Genomic DNA, 19054 nt, shown 5'->3' on the forward strand with positions numbered 1-19054 from the left:
ATTGAAATAAGGATGAGAACTAGACAGGGTCTCATAGTCAACTTTGTTTTGTTCTGTCCGGAGGCGTTGTAATACGATCAGGGGTGTGTCTAACACAGAAGTGTTGGGTAAATTTGTGAATGACGACAAGGCTTCTGTAAGGCCAGATGGCCTGTCCTGGCGTCTGCACAATGCCTCAACTACGCTTTTATTCTTTCAGCCATTTCTAGGGCGGGGGCCCTTCCATACAAAGTGCAAGCAAAAAGTGGGAGACACTCCTCCATCTGATCATTGAGTCACGTTTGTGACAGCTGGGAGTGGGGATGGGAATGCTTGAATTAAACGAAGTGCCCTGGTTCCCGTGGATCTTGGAATTTAGTAACAGGGAGGCTCCTTGCTGGAGGGAGCTAGGGAGACTCATTCACAGTTTCCGACCGGGCACTCACGCCCTCCATTCAACATTTTTCCTTTCCTTTTCCCTAACAGAGTTGAAACCAGGGACAAAGCTTTCCTGCTTCTCCCTCCTCAAGGTTGACCTTCCGCCCCCAAGCCCACCTCTGGACCTTCTCCGACCACGTGACCCTCTTCAGCCCCCGTGACTCGCCGCCGCCAACCCCTCCCCTTCGGCCGCAGCCCGCCTTATCCCGCCTCTCAAGCCCACGTGACCCCTTCTCTCCCACCTGACTGGCTCCTCCCTTTCCCCCGGGCCGGACCCGGCCGCCGTCGCAGCGGCCTGACTCCAAAATGGCAGCCGCGCAAAGCGCGCACCCGAGCGGCCGGACCTCTCTGACTCCCGGGCCTCCCCGCTCTCGCTCCCTGCCTCCCTCCTTCGGCCCTCACCCACACGCCTTCGGATTGGCCGTTAGGAATCCCGCCCCTCCAGAGCCCCGTCTGCTATTGGTCACGGTAGGCTGCCCTTCAGAGAGGCGTGCCCCCGCCGCCCCCCGCCCCAGGAGGTATTTTCCATTCCGGTGGGGGTTGGGGGGAGGGGGGAGGGGAAAAGGGTGAAGAGGGGGAGGTGGCCGGGGAAAGGGGTGGGGGCTTGGCGGGGGCATCCGGCGGAGCTGGGGTCTCCGGACTCCGTCCGGAGGAAGCGAGACTGCGCCCGTTCGGGCAGTCGGAGGGAACGGGACGGGACCGGCGGGCGGGCGGGCGGACTCGCCCTCTCGGTGACTGCGCCGTCCGGGCCCGTCCTGCCTGGCCGCAGGTGCCCCTGGATGAGGCCGCCCCGCGCGCCCCGACCGGTGAGTGTCCCCGGTGGCCCGGCCCTTGAGTGCTCCCTGGCCCCCGCACAGCCGTTAGCGGCCGCCTCTTCGGCCCCCGGTGCTTGCGCCCGGCGCAGTCCGCCTCCGGCCGGCGCCTCCACACCCCGGGCGGAGGCAGCGCCGGCCCTCTGGCCGAGAAGAGGACGACGGGCGGGGGACGGCGGACCCGGGCCGCGAGCCCCGTGCAGACCGTGCGGCGCGTAGTGGGAGCTTGCGCTCAGTGGGCTCTTGATGCATTTCGTTGAATTGTTTTTCTGGTTGGAGGAACGTAGGGCCCCTAAGAGGAAGGGGGTCGCTCCGGGCTAGCCGGAGGGCGTTCGTGATCTGGGTCGTGGTGAATCGGGGGGGAGGTCACCGGAGACTGTGGGGCATTTGCGCGCGTTGCAGGGGAGGGGGCACCCGCCAAGTCACTTGGGGCTCTAAGGCTCCGATCCGGGGGTCCTCAAGGTCGACGAGAAGAGAGGTTCATCCGGAGATGATAGAGGGAACTGGGGAGCTTGGATGGGGGAAGCGACTGGAGCACCTCCGGAGTTTAACCCGAGGTGGAAAGGGATGCGCAGGCAGGCGCTGGAAGACCCTCTGCAACTACTTGGGGTCCTAAGATTCTTTGGTGCTGGGATTTGGGGATTCAAGCAGCTGAAGCGAAATGACTTTCTGGAGAGGGAGTTGCATTTAAAAAAGGATGCTCAGAAACAGTTTAAGCACACAACTTGCTTGGTTCTGAACTTTGAGAGGCCGGGGTATTGGAGTCACGAGGTGATTTCTGACATTTTCTTTCGGCATTCTAACCAAAAGGTGGACCTTGGCAGTTATCTTTTATTTTAAAAGGTATGTATGCGTTCGATGGTGTTATACCAGTTAGTAGTTTTGCTGGAAATTCTCAAACTGCACCTTGAAATTCTTGTAGCAGCTTCTCCATCTGCTGAAGATCCTTTCTTCAGGTCTCTCCATCCATAGCAGTGGCTTACTTCCAATTTAACATTTAGACTGGACTGTATTATTACAGTTTGCTACTGGCTTTTATTCTAGAAGATTAATAAGTAATTCACATGCTTTCTTTCCCTTGCTTTTAATTGTTTCTTTACAAGGTCATGCAATTTTAACTTTTTAAAGTGTTGGACTGGGAAGATGTTGGTAAGCTAGCAGCTCTAGAAAGCAGTATGCAAATTTGGGAATCTTAATGTCAGATGCTTAGTTTAATTTTAATAATCTTGTATTTGCATAATTCTCTTGAGAGTTGAGAACATAGAAAATGCATACCAGGGTTGGTCCACAGAATCCACCTCTGTGGCAGCCCACGGAGGTTCTTCATGTCACTGAGAAGAGGAAGCTAAGAATTGCACAGCTAGCTTTTTAATCTTTTCTTAATCATATATGTTATCTTACTAATTCCTCACAGTTTACAAAATAAAAGCTTTTTTTTTAAAGGGAGCACTTAAACATGTATGAGAAAATTTTGTAGATTGTATTTTCCCTTTGCTGTAAAATGTAATTCATCAGAGAAAACATTTCTGCAAAAAGGTGTTAATATATTCAGTTGGCACCTTCTTAGTTCTTGAATAAATAATGGATAATTAAATTTTTTCTCCCTATTGTCCTTGAATTTTACTGTCCGTCTTTAGGGAGAATGTACTGGCACACAAAATAGTAGCCTAAAATATTGAAACCTAACACCTTTTAACATTATAATAGCTTTTACGTTATGCACCTTCAGACTCATCTATGGCAAACCAGTGGTCAGGAAGGCTTTCTCCTATCACCTTTGTTTAGAATGGACTGTTTTCTCCCATTGTAAAACTAAGGGAAAATAACGCTTAATGCCTGCAAAGTAGTGGTAATAACTAAACAGAATGAGAATGGGAAGCTTGGAAAAAAGATGTATGTGTATGAGTCACATTTCTTTTAGAGCTGGAAGAGTAGACCATGGATATGATTATGTTGCAGATCAGGAGACCGAGACCCAGACCAGTGGAAGGGACTAAAATTCTAGCTAGCGACGAGCCAGGATTGGTGGGCAGGTCTCTGAACTCTAGTCCAGGGTTTTTCTACTTTATGACATTCACATTGTTTATTTCTAAAGCATTCTAGTGCCAACTGTAAGTGGTTTTAGGATTATGGGTGATGTTGTTCCCTTCCAAGGATGGGGAAGTTTGGGTTGACTACTTTTATGCATGAAATGACATAAAGCAAGATGAGCTTTCATTGCACAGTTTAAAACAGTATGCTGCAGTGTTAGTGGAAGTGCTGATGTTCCCCTCTCATTGGGAAGAGACAAACTGTCATCTAGATTGAAGTATTAGATGAACTTCTTAGAGTAGGCTAGTGTGCTTTAAATTTTATGCTAAAAATTAATTGCTTAAAAATTTCTCAGAATTCAAAAGGCTCTAGTATTTTCAAGATAAATTATACAAAAATTATTATTTTAAGGAAGTGTGGGGGTTTTGTTATGTTAAAAGGGATTTTGGTACCTTTGCAAAGAGCGATAGTAGAATTACATGATACTTAGGAAAACATGATTTTGATCATAGTTGTAGGAAAGACTGGATTTGTATAATTAACATTATGATCCTTGGCAAGTTATTTAACCATTATGTACCTACGTTTCCTCACATGTAAAGTGAGGTTAATAAAAGTACCCACCTCAGTAGGGTATTGGTGAGGATTAAAAGTGTTTCCTTAGCACAGAGAAAGGGTGCAACAAATATTAAATATTATTTGTAATGTTCATTAGGTATGTACAGGTACTTGTATGCTTATTTGTTTCCTTGCTGTTAACGAAGTCACTTTGTGGCTACAGAAAATTCCCAGATAAATACATGGTCAGTATTTATCATATTTATTTTATAAATAACAGTCTGCTTTAAGGGGCACTTAGTGCAAATGATGCCCTCATTTATTATTTTTTTTAGTCCTTACTCTGCTCACCTTGGACCTTGAATTAGGTGTACCTATCAAGGTAGAGTGAAGGTGGCTGTTTTTCTGAATGTCATTGGGAGACCCTGTTGCAGTTTCATTATTCTAGAATTAAAATGTTAATAATTGATTTGCAGGTATTCTACTGAAAATACAGTGAGTTCTGGAGTCCTACTGATTAAACTTAGCTGAGGAAACCAGGGCTTTATAAGGTCTATTATTATTTGCAAACCCCTTCTCCCAATGGAACCTTGAGAAAATCACTGAACCTTGTTTTCTGTTAAATGAATATTTTGATGACTTCATTCATTAAACTGTTAGGTTTTAGTGATAAAATTTGCTTAGCTCCAATTTTGTAACGTTTCGTTCTTTTTGATTTGCTATAGTCCAGGCCTAGTTAGTCTCAAGAACATGTGGTTTAGCAAATGTGCTTTATGGTGACAGTGGTGAATTTCTTCTCCTGGATATTCTGGAGTTCTTCCTTATCAGGTTCTGCAGTTGATTTTATAGCAGCTCATCTTCCGTTTACAGTCCTCTTAATTTTTATTCAGCCACGTTTTTGTGATCTTTCCTTCTCACAACATCTTTACCACCTGTACCTCCACGTAGCTTCTTACCAGCTGTCACACATGAGCTTACTGTTTTTTAGACCTCTTTTTTTTTAACATTAATTTCAGTTATTTTTAAAATGTATATCACATAATATTTAAAAATTGCCCTTATTTTTAGAGTTTCATTGAATTGAACCCATTTTACAGGTTTGAGATTAAAATCAGAAACAGGTTATAGCTCAAAAGCATCTTTATTACGCCAGTAGTTGCTTTTTCCTATTTTGTTTTAGATCTCAGGCAGGCATTCTGTTGGTGGTACTTCAGATGATAAATACGTCCCTTTACTCTGAAGTAATGCTAACCAGCAGAGCTAAGAGAGTTACATGGCACCATCAGAAGCTTCCAGTTATTTTTTTTCTTTCATTGATACAGAATTTTAATGTTTGAGAGTGACCAGCTCCTAATCTTCTTCTGATAAATTATTTTAATAAAGATTATGAAATTATTACAATTTGTTGGCCATTTTTGGCCTCATGACATGCTTTTAGGAATTCTGTAGAACTTAGACATGCAGACCTTTTCTTCACGTCTATTGCATAATCTAATTACGTGAATAAAATATTTAATTAAATGTGGTTTCAAAAGATACCGTAAATATCATGCTATAATAAAAACAACCAACTGTTGCTCAGTTTTTCATTAAGTTGATTTTCTTTATATATTTAAAAATAATAAACACATATATATGGAGTCTAAAAAAAATGGTTCTGAAGAACCTAGGGGCAGGACAGGAATGAAGACGCAGACATAGAGAATGGACTTGAGGACACGGGGAGGGGGAAGGGTAAGCTGGGACAAAGTGAGAGAGTGGCATGGACATATATACACGCTACCAAATGTAAAACAGTAGCTAGTGTGAAGCAGCCGCATAACACAGGGAGATCAGCTCAGTGCTTTGTGACCACCTAGAGGGGTGGGATAGGGAGGGTGGGAGGGAGGGAGATGCAAGAGGGAGGAGATATGGGGATATATGTATATATGTAGCTGATTCACTTTGTTATAAAGCAGAAAGTAACACACCATTGTAAAGCAATTATACTCCAATAAAGATGTTAAAAAAAAATTATGGCTTATGAATTGCCTGTTAGTCATATTGAAAATTCATGGGTACATGGACTGAGTAGTACAGACCATGCAAACTACTTTCTTAGCTTCAATGTAGATGTTAGAGAGTGAGAGTTAGAGATGTTAGAGAGTGAGATAGTCTAAATTATATTTAGAGGCTGAGTTGTGACCCAGGAAGGGGATCCAGAAGTCATGGAGATAACTTCCTTGAAGGCATTTATTGTAGTTACTGGCTGGCTACGAAGTCCTAGGAAGAGCATGTTGAGTGTTGTGGGACATGGTTCTGAAAACAAGAATGATGTTGTACATGAAAATAATTATAAAAGGGGTTACCATTTTTTGACTGTTATGTTCCAGGCCAGGTGATTTGCAATCATTCTTTGATTTAATTTTCTTAACAGTTCTGAAAGGTGGATGGCATTATCCAGTTTTATCAAAGAGGAAATTTGATTCAGGGAGGTTAAGTGACTTTCCCAAGTTGGCCAATATGTGGCACAATTGGGACTAAGGCCCTGATCTTTTGATTGTTAACCCTAAACATTTCCGGGATATTAGGAGGCAGCTTTGAAAACTTGTAATCGTTTAATTTACAGTTTATGAAATGTTGTTTTACTTCTTTGCTGTGGCAACTTTGGATGTCATTACCACAAGAGGTAGTATCTAGATATTTTGAGAGGATTTAGAGACATTCCTTAAATTCTTGATTGTTAAGGAAATCTAGGGATGTTTTGTGTACAGTCTTAAATGCAGTGCTGGCTGCCCATAAAATGTTTCTCCTGTTGCCTTTATAAAATGCTGGATCATTAATGGGCATTAATAAGGGTAACATTAACAAAGAAAATAGTTTTTGGTGGGAAAGACTACAGAGTAGGCGTCCAGCGACCTGGGTTCTTCTACTGGTCTGAAAGACTGGTGTGAAAACATTAGGATAGCATTGAAACAGCCTTAACGTTCTTGCTCTGGGAGTACGGGAAGGCTGAGCTGTGTCTTAAGAGATGAGCAGGTGAGGAGCGGTTGTAGAGTTGTAAGCAGAGGGAGTACCAGTGTGTTAGATGAATCACTGAGCTGTATTTTTTTGAACTGTAATTTCTTCAAATGTGAGTTAAAATATAAGAAAATATTTTACTTATAAGGGTAACTAACATATTATATAGAAACTATTACACATATTTCGTATTTGTTGATTTTGGAATCCCCCAAAAATGAGATTCTAAGAACCAAGTAAATGTGAAAGTACTTTGTGAATTTTTAAGTGTTCTACCAGTAAGAGGGATAGAGGAATACTGATATTCTTGTGAAGGATGGACAAAGAGGATGCTGTGAAAACTTAGGTAGCAGTACAAGAGGAGAAACAGCAGAAGTGGAAAAGTACAGAGAAAAGAGAAAAGTACAAGAGGAGAAACAGCAGAAGTGGAGAAGAGAGGTGTTAGAAGATGAAAGAAAGTATGTGAATAGATGGGAAGAAGATTGAGTTGTAGTTCTCTTTGTGCCTGTTGATCAAAAGGAGGGTTATAAGTCTGTAACTGAAGACTTTTAACATTAATTTATGGTAAGGAAAAAGCTTAGCAGGTAGTTGAAACATCTTATTCACTTCTCCATTTAGTCTACACGGACCATGTTAACAAGGCTATGAAAATAGGCTAATTGAGAGTTGGCTGTATTGTCTGATTGTTTCCTCACTTCTGTATAGGTTTAGCTAATGGCTTTAAATTATATAAGCATGCTCATAAAAATAAAATAAGCTGCACTGAGTTACTGTTTATTCTAGATTTATTGAAAATAAAAGGGCATAGTGTGTTTAAGGAAAAGGGTGAGGTTTGATCTGTCAAAATGGGTGCAAAAGAAAATTAGGAAATCAGAGTAGCGCCAAGGTAGAATGGGAACAAAATGCCATAGTAGGAGTTAGGTTTTTTGTTTTTTTTGTTTGTTTGGTTTTTATTTTTGCGGTACGCGGGCCTCTCACTGTTGTGGCCTCTCTCGTTGCGGAGCACAGGCTCCGGACGCGCAGGCTCAGCGGCCATGGCTCACGGGCCCAGCCGCTCCGCGGCATGTGGGATCTTGCCGGACCGGGGCACGAACCCGCGTCCCCTGCATCGGCAGGCGGACTCTCAGCCACTGCGCCACCAGGGAAGCCCGGAGTTAGTATTTTTATTTTGTTTTATAGATGAGGAAGTGATACAAATAGTTTGGTCCTTTAAAAACTGATTATAGCTGTAATGAAGAGTACAGGCTGGAGGAACAGAGAATTGAGACATTTATTCACCAAGGAATATGTATGGCAGGGTGAGTGAATGAGGCATTTTCTGTGGCCTCTGGTAGGCAAATCACAGTCAAGGATGCCATTTAAGGCTCTGCCCTAGTTCAGGAACGAGATTATGATGGTCTGAATTAAGGAATTTGTAGTAGGGATAGAAACAAGACCACTGATTTCAGAGATATTTAGGAGTTTAAGTCCTCCAGACTTGGTTAGTGTTCGGAGGTGATAGAAGTTGAAGACGAGTCTAAGGTTCCTGACTTGGCAGGAGAAAAATATGTGCAAGTTTGAGAGAAGGGGAATACTGAGTTTGCTTTCAGATAAGTAGTTACGCTTTTTAGATAAGTAATAACAAGATATCAGTTGGAAATAACGGGTCTAGCTCAGGAACATGGTTAAGTTTATAGATGTGATTTGGAAGGCATAACGTTTGTAGTTGAAAGTTTTGAAATTAGACAAGTAATGACCATAATTCCTAAATAATAATGCATGCAGAACAAAAAGTAACTGCCAGTGCTGGCCCTAAGTTCGAGAGTGTAGACGTTTTAAAGTATGTATTTTAAATTTGCCCACCTCCAGTCAAACCCCCACCGCATAGCTTTATAAAGAATATATAGAAATATTTCCTGCCAGAAGTATTTTAGTGTCCTTGAAATAGTGTCCCGCATCCTGTCTGGACATCAGCATAACAGGGAATTTGTAGACAAATGCACTTCCTTCTTCTTCACTTTAGTCTCTTTGGAATTCTCTTTGCTTCCTTGAGCTGGTGAGGTAGTCTGAACAGATTTTGAAGCCTGAAGGCTTTTTTCACCTTCTTTAAAATCTAGCCCAGATCAGCCCTATTCAACCATCTCTTTGCCTCTCTTTCTCTCCTACTCTTACAGCCCTATGGAGCTCAAGGCTCTGGCAAATAAAATGGCACTCCAGGAAAGAAAAGTAAAAACAGCACAAGAGAAAGAACCTTGAAGAGGACTGTAATCTTTTCAGTTCTCCCCCAAAGGTTCTACTCTCTAAGCCAGGGGATGGAGTTGGTGAGTCATTAAGAAGTGATGTCCAAATTCAGTAAAATAAATACATCTATTGGGAGCAAGGTCTTCAAGTGCTGAGGGAATTTGGAAAGAATCTGAGGTGGTTTAGCACTTAGTGGAAAAGATGAGTTTTTGGTTCAGTTTTAAAGGAGGTAGAAAGACAAGGCTGTGCAGCAAAAGGTAACAATAACATTATTAAAGAGGGAGGGAAAACAGTATGTACCAAGGAAGTAGAACATTAAGAAAAAACAAAGGAACTGGCGAACAGGACTCTTTATCTAAAATGCATGGTTTGGGATGGAGTTAATGAGAAATTAGGGTTGTTAAATGATTGAAGACTAAAATTTGGAGTTAGTACTCCTTGAACACATAGTAGAAAATTGAACATGAACAGAAGAGTATTGTAACATGATTTAAATAGCAATTAAGCAATTATGGAAGATGACAACTGTTACATATAGGTTATGATGTATATGGCACTGATTAATTTATATACCACCCAAATCCCTTATATTTTCTCTTTTTGTTTTCTTATTATGTACTTCTATACCCATAGTTATCAAACTTTCCTGGGCATAAAGATTATATGAAGCTCTTGTTTGAAATATAGATTCATCCATGTTACATGTAACAGTGTTTAGTTCCTTTCAGTTGCTGACTAGTGTTCCATTGTATGGATATACTGTATTTTGTTTATGATTATTGTGGAAAGGGTTGTTCTAGTTTTCAACTGTTATGAGGAAAGCTGCTATGAACATTCTTGTATAGGCTTTTTGTGACACATGTATTCTTTACTTGTGGGTGAATACCTAGAAGTGGAATTGCTGGGTATATGGGATAGGTGTGTTTAACATGAGAAATTAACAGAACAGTTTCCAAGGTGGGTTTACCATTTTACACTCCTACCAGCAGTGTTCCCTCTTCCTTTCTTTTAGGGAGGAGTTTGGGTGTAATTGATGTTCTTCCTTAAACGTTTGTAGACTTCACCAGTGAAGCCATCTGGACCTGGAGTTTTCTTTGTGGAAAGGTTCTTAATTAAGGATTCAGTTTTTAAAAGAATAGGTCTAAGACTGTTCAGATTTTCTGTTTCTTTTTGTGTCTGTTTTGGTAATTTGTGTCTTTCAAGGAATTTGTCCACTTCATCTAACTTGTCAAATTTATCAGCTTGAAAATAAATTATATATTTTATGAAACAGTATTTCCTTTTAATGTGAGTAGGATATGTACTGATGTTCCCTTTTATTCCTGGATATTGGATTCATTTTCTCCTTTTCCCTCCTGATTAGTGTAGCTAGGGGTTATCAATTTCATCAGTCCTTTCATATAATCAACTTTTGGTTTTGTTGATTTTCTCTCTGGTTTATCTGTTTTCTATTTCATGATTTGAGCTCTTTTACTAATTCCTTACTTTCTCCATACTTGGGTTTAATTTGTTCTCCTTTTTCTAGCTTTTAAGGTGAAAGCTTAGGTCATTGATTTTTAATTTTTTAAAAAAATTATCAACACTTAAAGCTATACATTTTCATTATCATTATATTCAAAATAGTTCCTAATTTCTCTTATAATTTTTCTTTGATTCATGGGTTGTTTCAAAGAGTTTTGCCAAATAATTTCCCAATATGTGGAATTTTCCAGGTGTTTTGTTACTGTGTTTTCATTTAATGCCATTGTGATCAGAGAACAAACTCTTAATAATTTCAATCCATTTAAGCTTTTTTTATTGTTTTATGGCCCAACACATGGTATATCTTGCTGAATGTTCAATGTGTACTTGAGAAGAATGTATGTTCTCCTGTTGCTGGGTGGAATGCTCTCTAAATGTCAATTAGGTTAGGTTGGTCTTTGTATATCTTCTATATTTTTACTAATTTTCTGCCTGCTTGTTCTATCAATTACTGAGAGAGCAGAGTTGAAGTTTTCACCTACAATTTTGGATTTCTCTGTTTCTCTTTTCAGTTCTATCAGATTTTGTTTCATGTTTCAAGCACTGTTAGAGCACTGTTAGGTGCATGCACATTTAGGATTGTTAAGTCTTGTTAATGAATTGGTCCCCATGTCATCATGAAATGTCCCTTTTTATTCCTGGTAATTTCCCTTGTTCTGAAGTCTCTGTGTCCTTTTGATTTTGCATGGTATATCTTCTTCCATCCTTTTACTTTTAACCTATCTATATCGTTATATTTAAAGTGGGTTTCTTGTAAACAGCATGTAGTTGGGTCTTGCTTTTTTATCCAGTCTGACAATATCTCTTTTAATTTGGTGTGTTTACCAGCAATTGGCAAACTATGGCTGGCAGACCAAACTCTACCACTTGTTTATGTAAATAAAGTTTTATTGGGACATAGTCATGTTCATTCATTTACATATTGTTTGTGGTTGCTTTTGTGCTACAGGTGGCAAGGGTAAGTAGCTGGGACAGAGACCAAAGCATAAAATATTTTCTGGTTCTTTATAGAAAAAGGTTGCCTACCACTAGCTTAGACCATTTACACTTAATGGAATTAAGGTTGGATTAAAATGTACTATCTTACTATTTGTTTACTATTTGTTCTTTTTTCCTTGGTTTCCTTGTCTTCTTTTGGATGGATTATTCTTTATGGTTCCATTTTATTTTTTCTGTTGGTTTATAACATTTCTCTTAAAAAAATTTTTAGTGGTAGTCCTTCTAGTTAATTAATAACAGTCTGCCATCAAATAATATTATACCACTTCATGAGTAATGCAAGAATTGTACATAATGTTACAATTTCTCCTTCCCATGTTTTGTGCTTTTTTGTCATACATTTTGATATGTGTGTTTTAACCCTGTTGCTGATCTTTTTGTTTTTGTCAGGCAGTTACCTTTTAGAACAATTAAAAATGAGAAAAATGTCTTTCTTATTTGTCTCATTTTAATCACTTATTTAGATCTTCATTTCTTTGTGTAGATTCAAGTTTGTGCCTAATATCATATCCCTTTTGCTTGCAAAACTTCCTTTTATATTTCTTTTAGTGCAGCTTTCTCTCTCTTTCCCTCTGTCCCCACTTTGTCTCTCATTTTGCCTTCAGTTTTGGAAGTTATTGTTAGTAGTTACAGAATTGTAGGTTTTCAGGGTTTTTTTCCCCTTTTGAGCACCTTAAAATGTTATTCTCCATCTTCTCATTTGCATAGCTTCTGACAAGAACTCTGGTGATTTTTCTATTTGTTTCCCCATATGTAATATGTGTTTTCCCTTTGGCTGCTTTTATGATTTTTCTCTTTATCACTGGTTTTCAGCAACTTTATTATGATGCTCCTTGGTATGGTTTTATTTGTGTTTATTCTTGGGGTTTATTGAGCTTCTTAGATCTGTGGGTGTATTGTTTTCATCATACTTGTAAAATTTTTAGCCATCTAACTTCAAATTTTTGAATTTCCAAGTATTTTTCTCCTCAGACTCCAGTCCTGCATATGTTCATTCAGCCACTTAATATTAGTTCACAGATCACTGAAGTTCTCTCCGTTTTTCTTCTAATCCCTTTTTCTTTTCTTTCAACATGAAAAGTTTGTTTCCCAGTCTTCAAGCACACTAATTTTTTTTTTTTTTTTTTTTGCAGTACGCGGGCCTCTCACTGTTGTGGCCTCTCCCGTTGCGGAGCACAGGGACGCGCAGGCTCAGCGGCCATGGCTCACGGGCCCAGCCGCTCCGCGCATGTGGGATCCTCCCAGACCAGGGCACAAACCCGGGTCCCCTGCATCGGCAGGCGGACTCTCAACCACTGCGCCACAAGGGAAGCCCCAAGCACACTAATTTAAAAAAATTCTCCTTTGTCTAATATGCTGTTATACCCATCAAGTTAAATTTTTATATCAGGTGTTATTTTTTTTTTAGTTCTAGAATTACTATTGATTTAAAAAAATAACTTCCACTTCTCTGTTAAGATTTTTTCTTTTTTTCATTATGTCCATGTTTTCCTTTAAGCCTTTGAACTCTCTTCTAATAGCTATTTTGAAGTCCTTGTATTAAAATTCTCTTTATCCCTACCACTCCTGGATCCTGATTATAGGTTACCATTTCTTATTTTTTCATACATCTGGTAATTTCTTTTGGGGTTATGGTGTTGAGTATTTGCCTTGATTTTTTTTTTTTTTTTTTTTTTTTTTTTTTTTTTTGTCTTTCCTTCTTGAGTATTAAGTTTTATTCTGGCAGGCAGTTGCTTTGTGGATCAGATTGATCGTTTGAGTTTTGTGTTCAGGGTTTTTTGGGCTTTGGTTTTGGGCAGTTCTAGAATAGCTTTCAGTTTAGGGCTAGTTTGGGCCCATTACTGAGGCATGCCCCTTCTTGTGTCTCACCTGATTGCCCCATGTGTTCATCAAGGTTTATTCATCCCAGCTGGTGGAAACTGAATGATCCTGGCCCTGTGTGAACTCTGGAAGTTGTGAGGCTTAGAGCTCCCTGGTATTTGTTATTTTCTTGAAGTTTTTCTTTGTCTAGCCTCATAGATTTACATAACACACATACGCAGATTGGTGTTTAGCCAGAAACTCAGGGAGACCTCTTCTGTAGATTGTTGAGCATTTCTGTTTAGTTTCTTCCTTTATGGTAATATGCCCTGCAAATTCTAGTCGTCTCAGACTCCACAAATTCTGAGCTCTGTCACCTCAACTCAGTGAGACTGTTGGCTCTGTTTGGGTTCCCACTCCTTTTGTTGTAGTTCCAAACAGAAAGGTGGGGCAATCTTTGGGTTCACCTCATTTCTTTCCCTTTTTTCAGAGGTCATATTTCCATACTGCCTGTTACCTAGTGTCTGAAAATAATTGTTTTATGTTTTGTCTAGTTTTCTACTTGTTTGTGTCAGGAAGACAATTCTGGACTTTGTTGGTCCCTTTTGCCTTCATTTTTGAAGGGTATTTATGCTGGATGTAGAAATTTAAGTTGGCAGTTCTTTTTTTTTTTTTTTCTTGTAGCACTTTAAAGTCATGATTTCAATATTCTCTCGTTTAAGTTGTTTCTGATGAGAAGTTAGTGGCCATTCTTACCATTGTTCACTTGTAATACGTCTTTCCCCCGACCTCTGGCTGCTTTAAAGATTTTCTCTTTATCTTTGGTTTTCAGCAATTTTATTTATTCTAGGACTAGATTAGCCCTAATACCAAGGCATGGCCTTTCTGAGATCTCTATCAAATGCATGTCATGTTCATTGAGGTCTCTCTACTCTAGCTGCCAGGAATTTGAACAACTCCCAGGTAGTTGTTCAGCTCATGCTCCATAGTTGTTCTTTCCCCAGATTTTGTTCTTTGACTCGCCTCATGCAGTTTTGCCTTGTGCATATGCAGCTTAGTCCCTAGGCAAAGGAGTAGAAGATCTCTCTACAGGTTTTTGAAACTTTTTCTCTCCACAGCTCCCTTCTTTCTTGTATTCTGCTCCTTAAATTCCATGCCTTCAGTAGCCTCAGACTTGGAGCTCTATTTTCTCAACTCAGTGCAATATCTGTGTTCTTTGGGGGTTCCCCTTCCCTGTGGCACAAGCAGAAAGCCAGGGTGTTCGTGAGTCTTTGTTTCCCTTCTCTCAGAAATCACAGTCCTATGCTGCCTGTTGTCCAGCATCTGAAAATTATACTTAATATATATTGCCCCATTTGATGGGCAATATGTATAAATATTATTTTCAGATGTTGGACAACAGTCAACATAGGACTGCTTTTCACATCAGGAGGTCATAACTGGAAATGGAAGTGTAGAATTTCATTTTAATTTTTCTTCTTTCTAAAAACTTTTTTGCCTCACGGCTTGTGGGATCTTAGTTCCTGACCAGGGATTGAACCCAGGCCCTTGGCAGTGAAAGTGCAGAGTCCTAACCACTGGACCACTGGGGAATTCCCTAAAAACTTCTATAATTTTTGGTACAGTATATCATACCTTTTAGAGTATGGCTTCATTAAAAAAATAATGCCAGGGCTTCCCTGGTGGCGCAGTGGTTGGGAGTCCGCCTGCCAATGCAGGGGACACGGGTTTGTGCCCTGGTCCGGGAAGATCCCACATGCCGCGGAGCGGTTGGGCCTGTGAGCCATGGCCGCTGAGCCTGCGCGTCCGGAGCCTGTGCAACGGGAGAGGCCACAACAGTGAGAGGCCCGTGTACCGCAAAAAAAAAAAAAAAAAGCCAGCTCATATTTTAATTTGCAAGCCATACAGAGAGCTACAAAGAAGAAAGTTCAAAAGAAAGAAAGAGAGAAAGCTCAATATCCCCAAACCCAGAGTTTACCATGGTTATCTTTATCATTTCAGATCTCATATTGCAAATATGCACATAGAAGAATAATTTATTTTTTAAATGGATTTATGCAGTTCATGCTATTTTTAATTAAAAGCACTTAAATTTAATTAACGGGGTAAATTTATTAAACAGAAGCAACACTGGAAAAATGGCTCAAACACGGATAAATGTTTATTTACTACAAGAGATATTTCCTAAAAGATTTTTCTCTAAGTTTATGAAATAAGATTACGGAAAAAGCCTAAGGGGTTAGAATCATTATGTTGTAGTTGGCATGCTTCAGTAGGTCTCTCATATAAAAAAGAATCACGTGTTGGCAAATACCTGCTGTTGGTAGGAGAATAAATTGGTACAAATTTCTAAATGGCTATTTTAGCTCAAGCTGCTATAACAAAATACCATAAGCTTATGGTATTATAAACAACAGGTGGCTTATAAACAACAGAATTTATTTCTTACAGTTCTGGAGCCTTGAAGTTTGAGATTGGGATGCCAGCATGGCTGGGTTCTGGTGAGTCCCCTCATCAGGGTTGCAGACTGCAGACTTCTTGTATCCTCAACTGGCAGAAAGAGAGCTAGCTAGCTCTCTGACTGCTTCTTATAAGGGCCCTAATCCCATTCATGAGGGCTCCATCCTCGTGGTCTAATTATCTCCCAAAGGCCCCACTTCCAAATACCATCACATTGGGGATTAGATTTCAATATATGAATTTTGGGGAGATACAAACATTCAGTCTATTACAATGGCAATTTGGCAATATTGAGAAGCCTTAAAAATGTTCACATCCTTTGCCCCAAATTCCATTTTTAGGAATTTATTATAAGCAAATAAGAGGTGTGTACATTATGTGTACACATGAGTGTGTGTGTTATTCATTTCAGTGCTATTTATAATGTTTAAAAATTAGAAGCCTGTTAAATGATTAAATTATGATACAGCCATATAACCAAATACCATAAAAACATTATAAATTATGTTTTTAAAATTTTTTGTTTAGTATACTACTAATAAAAATAATTGGCAGGTGATAAAAATCATGAGCTTTAAGATGTTTAAGGGTATAAGGTATAAGAAAATATTCAAATATAGTAAATGAAAAAAGTAAGATGATATTTTGGAGTATCTTAAAAAGGATATATTTATTTAAAAAATAGGATGTGAAATAAAATATGCTAACTTTGAGTAGTTAAATTATGGGTTATTTTTCAATTATATACTGTTTAATATTTTTCACATTTTCTACAATAAGCATGTACTATGTTAAAATCATACAAAAAACTTAATTTTTAAAATTCTGGTAAATTGAATGATTGGGAGGATGAGGGAAGAAGGATTTAAGTGATTGTAGTTTTTCTCATCTTAATCATATGCCTCTTCTCCATTTTTGCAGGTACTTTAGCTTGAACTTTATCTGTATAGATTTAGTGAAACAGGCATTTATTCTTATACTGTATACGTAATATATATCCTAAACTTTTTCTAATTTAAGGCAATCTCCCATGTTTCACAGTTTAAAATTTTGGGTTTCTATCGAGCACTGCTTTGTACACTTGAAGAGGTGTAATATTGCTTTCTTTCCCTTCTCCATTTTTTTCCAGAGCTTTTTTTTTTAAGTTTTTGTCCTGCTTTCTCAGCCAGCGTTACTGCCCACCTCCTTGCAGATGTGGATGCCCTTACGTTAAAGAAAGAAGTCATAGTCTTTAGTTTTCTTAATGAAATATTACATTTGCTGTCTCAGTCCCTAGCATCTTAGGCATATGGAGTTGGTGCTCTTCAGGAACTCACTCTAGTGACTCAGCTTCACATTTTTTGCTATATATTGAACATGTTAGAAATCCAGTGGAGAAAGTTAATATTCTAAAGAAGAGACAAAGGAATGTTGTGGTTAATGAATAAAGAAATAGACATGTCCTCCAGGGAGGTATCATTTATACCAGACCTCAGAGAATGACCTTAACTTGAATAGTCTAGTGTCTATACCTCAGCAGTTACAGATCCAGAAAGCTCATTTTGGTCAGGGGAACTGATTTCATGCTAAGCAAATTTACTGAAGACTCATATGCGAAACAAAGCTAATTTCTTAATTTACATTAAGAAATAATATCAAGCCATAATATTTTGATAGCCTGCATCTTCATTGTAGGGCTACATCTACCAAAAGGGATGTGAACAGTTGGGGTCCAATAATCAGACTGTGTTTTCCTGAAGGCTCAGGCAGTACATTCTTCCTCGATTACCTTATTTTTAGTCTTTGTGAAGGGCTCTATAGCCGTGGGCAAATTTTTTAACCCCCCGAGTCTCGATCATCTCATCATTAAAATTGTGATAACTAGCTACTTCCTAGGCTTGTTGTGAGAACTAAATAAGATAATCTATGAAAAGTGACTAACCTAGTGCCTATCAGACAGTTGCCATTCAGTAATTGTTCAGATGATTTGTTGTCTTCTACTTCTAGATTTGAGGTCTGGGGGTTAAGAAAGGCACTCTTGTTCTTTTCTTTCCCTTTGCAGGCATTGCTGGGAACTCTATGGGGCTAAGTGGTGTTGAGGTACTAACACTACTTGATTTACAAGAATATTGTTCTGAGTGATAAAGTTTAACTTAATCTAGTGAAGAACTGTAATGAATCTTTGCATAGGTTATGTTTCACTGTGAGATCTAGCCATTTTAATATTTTGAGATTAAGGTAAGAATCATTCTTTTAAGGAATTCGGTAGTGTTTGCTTTTCCAATTTGACATTTGTAAAACAGCTTGCTATTTCTTGTAAAACAAACAAGTAAATTCCAGATAACAAATTTAATAAGCTGTTTTTACTCGTTGCTGACAACTTAGTAAGGTTCGTGCTCTGTAGTTAATATTTCTAATTTATTATATTCATAGATTGTAATGTTGTAAAGGACCTAATCCGTTTCCCTTTCCTTCAGATGAGCTTACTGAGGCCCAGAGAACCAGCCTGAAACTAAGCCAGACAGCTGATGCATCATAGCGGGTCCCTGGGACTGTGAGGTGCCAGTGCAGCTGGGCCCAGGACAGTGAGGCCCTTGATATAAGAGTTTGTACTCTGGAGGAGGCAAGGAGAGCGGTCAGCTCCTTCTTTTGGATGTCAGCATCCTTTCTTTCACATGGTTGTAAGAAGGCGGTATTGAATTCAAGCAGTGAGCTTGCCATAGTCCTGAGTGGCAGACATCCTAAGTGAGTCCCTTCTAGAAGGAGGCCCTGCTTGCCCCTCCTTCCTTGCTTAGCCAAATCCAAATCAGAGTGAATGAACAAATGTCTTTTTTGTGTCAGGTACCACGTCTACTAACTAGGCACTGTGGAGCAGTTGGGACTTACCTGAGAGGTTTTTTTTTTTTAATTTATTTTATTTATTTTTGGCTGCGTTGGGTCTTCGTGCTGCACGTGGACTTTCTCTAGTTGTCGAGCGGGGGCTACTCTTCATTGCAGTGCACGGGCTTCTCATTGTGGTGGCTTCTCTTGTTGCAGAGCGTGGGATCTAGGCGTGCAGGCATCAGTAGTTGTGGCACACGGGCTTAGTTGCTCCATGGCATGTGGGATCTTCCCAGACCAGGGCTCGAACCCATGTCCCCTGCATTGGCAGGCGGATTCTTAACCACTGCGCCACCAGGGAAGTCCCTACCTGGGAGTTTTTAATGGCAGAGCTGAGATAGGTCTCTAGACTCCAGCACACTCTTCTTTTTGCCATA

General features: G+C 39.7%; 1 protein-coding gene across 2 annotated transcripts in view; it reads left to right on the forward strand.

Moving 5' to 3' along the window:
* Positions 1-1019: 1019 nt before the first annotated feature.
* The window catches only part of SOCS5 (suppressor of cytokine signaling 5), a 77893-nt gene continuing 59858 nt past the window's right edge, over positions 1020-19054 (forward strand). For both annotated transcript variants that reach the window (XM_082671836.1, XM_082671834.1), the window contains exon 1: positions 1020-1223. The gene's annotated coding sequence lies outside the window, so the exon portion shown is untranslated. The remainder of the gene's footprint in view (positions 1224-19054) is intronic.

Source organism: Grampus griseus (assembly GCF_964374135.1).
Source record: "Grampus griseus genome assembly, chromosome: 15".
NCBI lineage: Eukaryota > Metazoa > Chordata > Mammalia > Artiodactyla > Delphinidae > Grampus > Grampus griseus.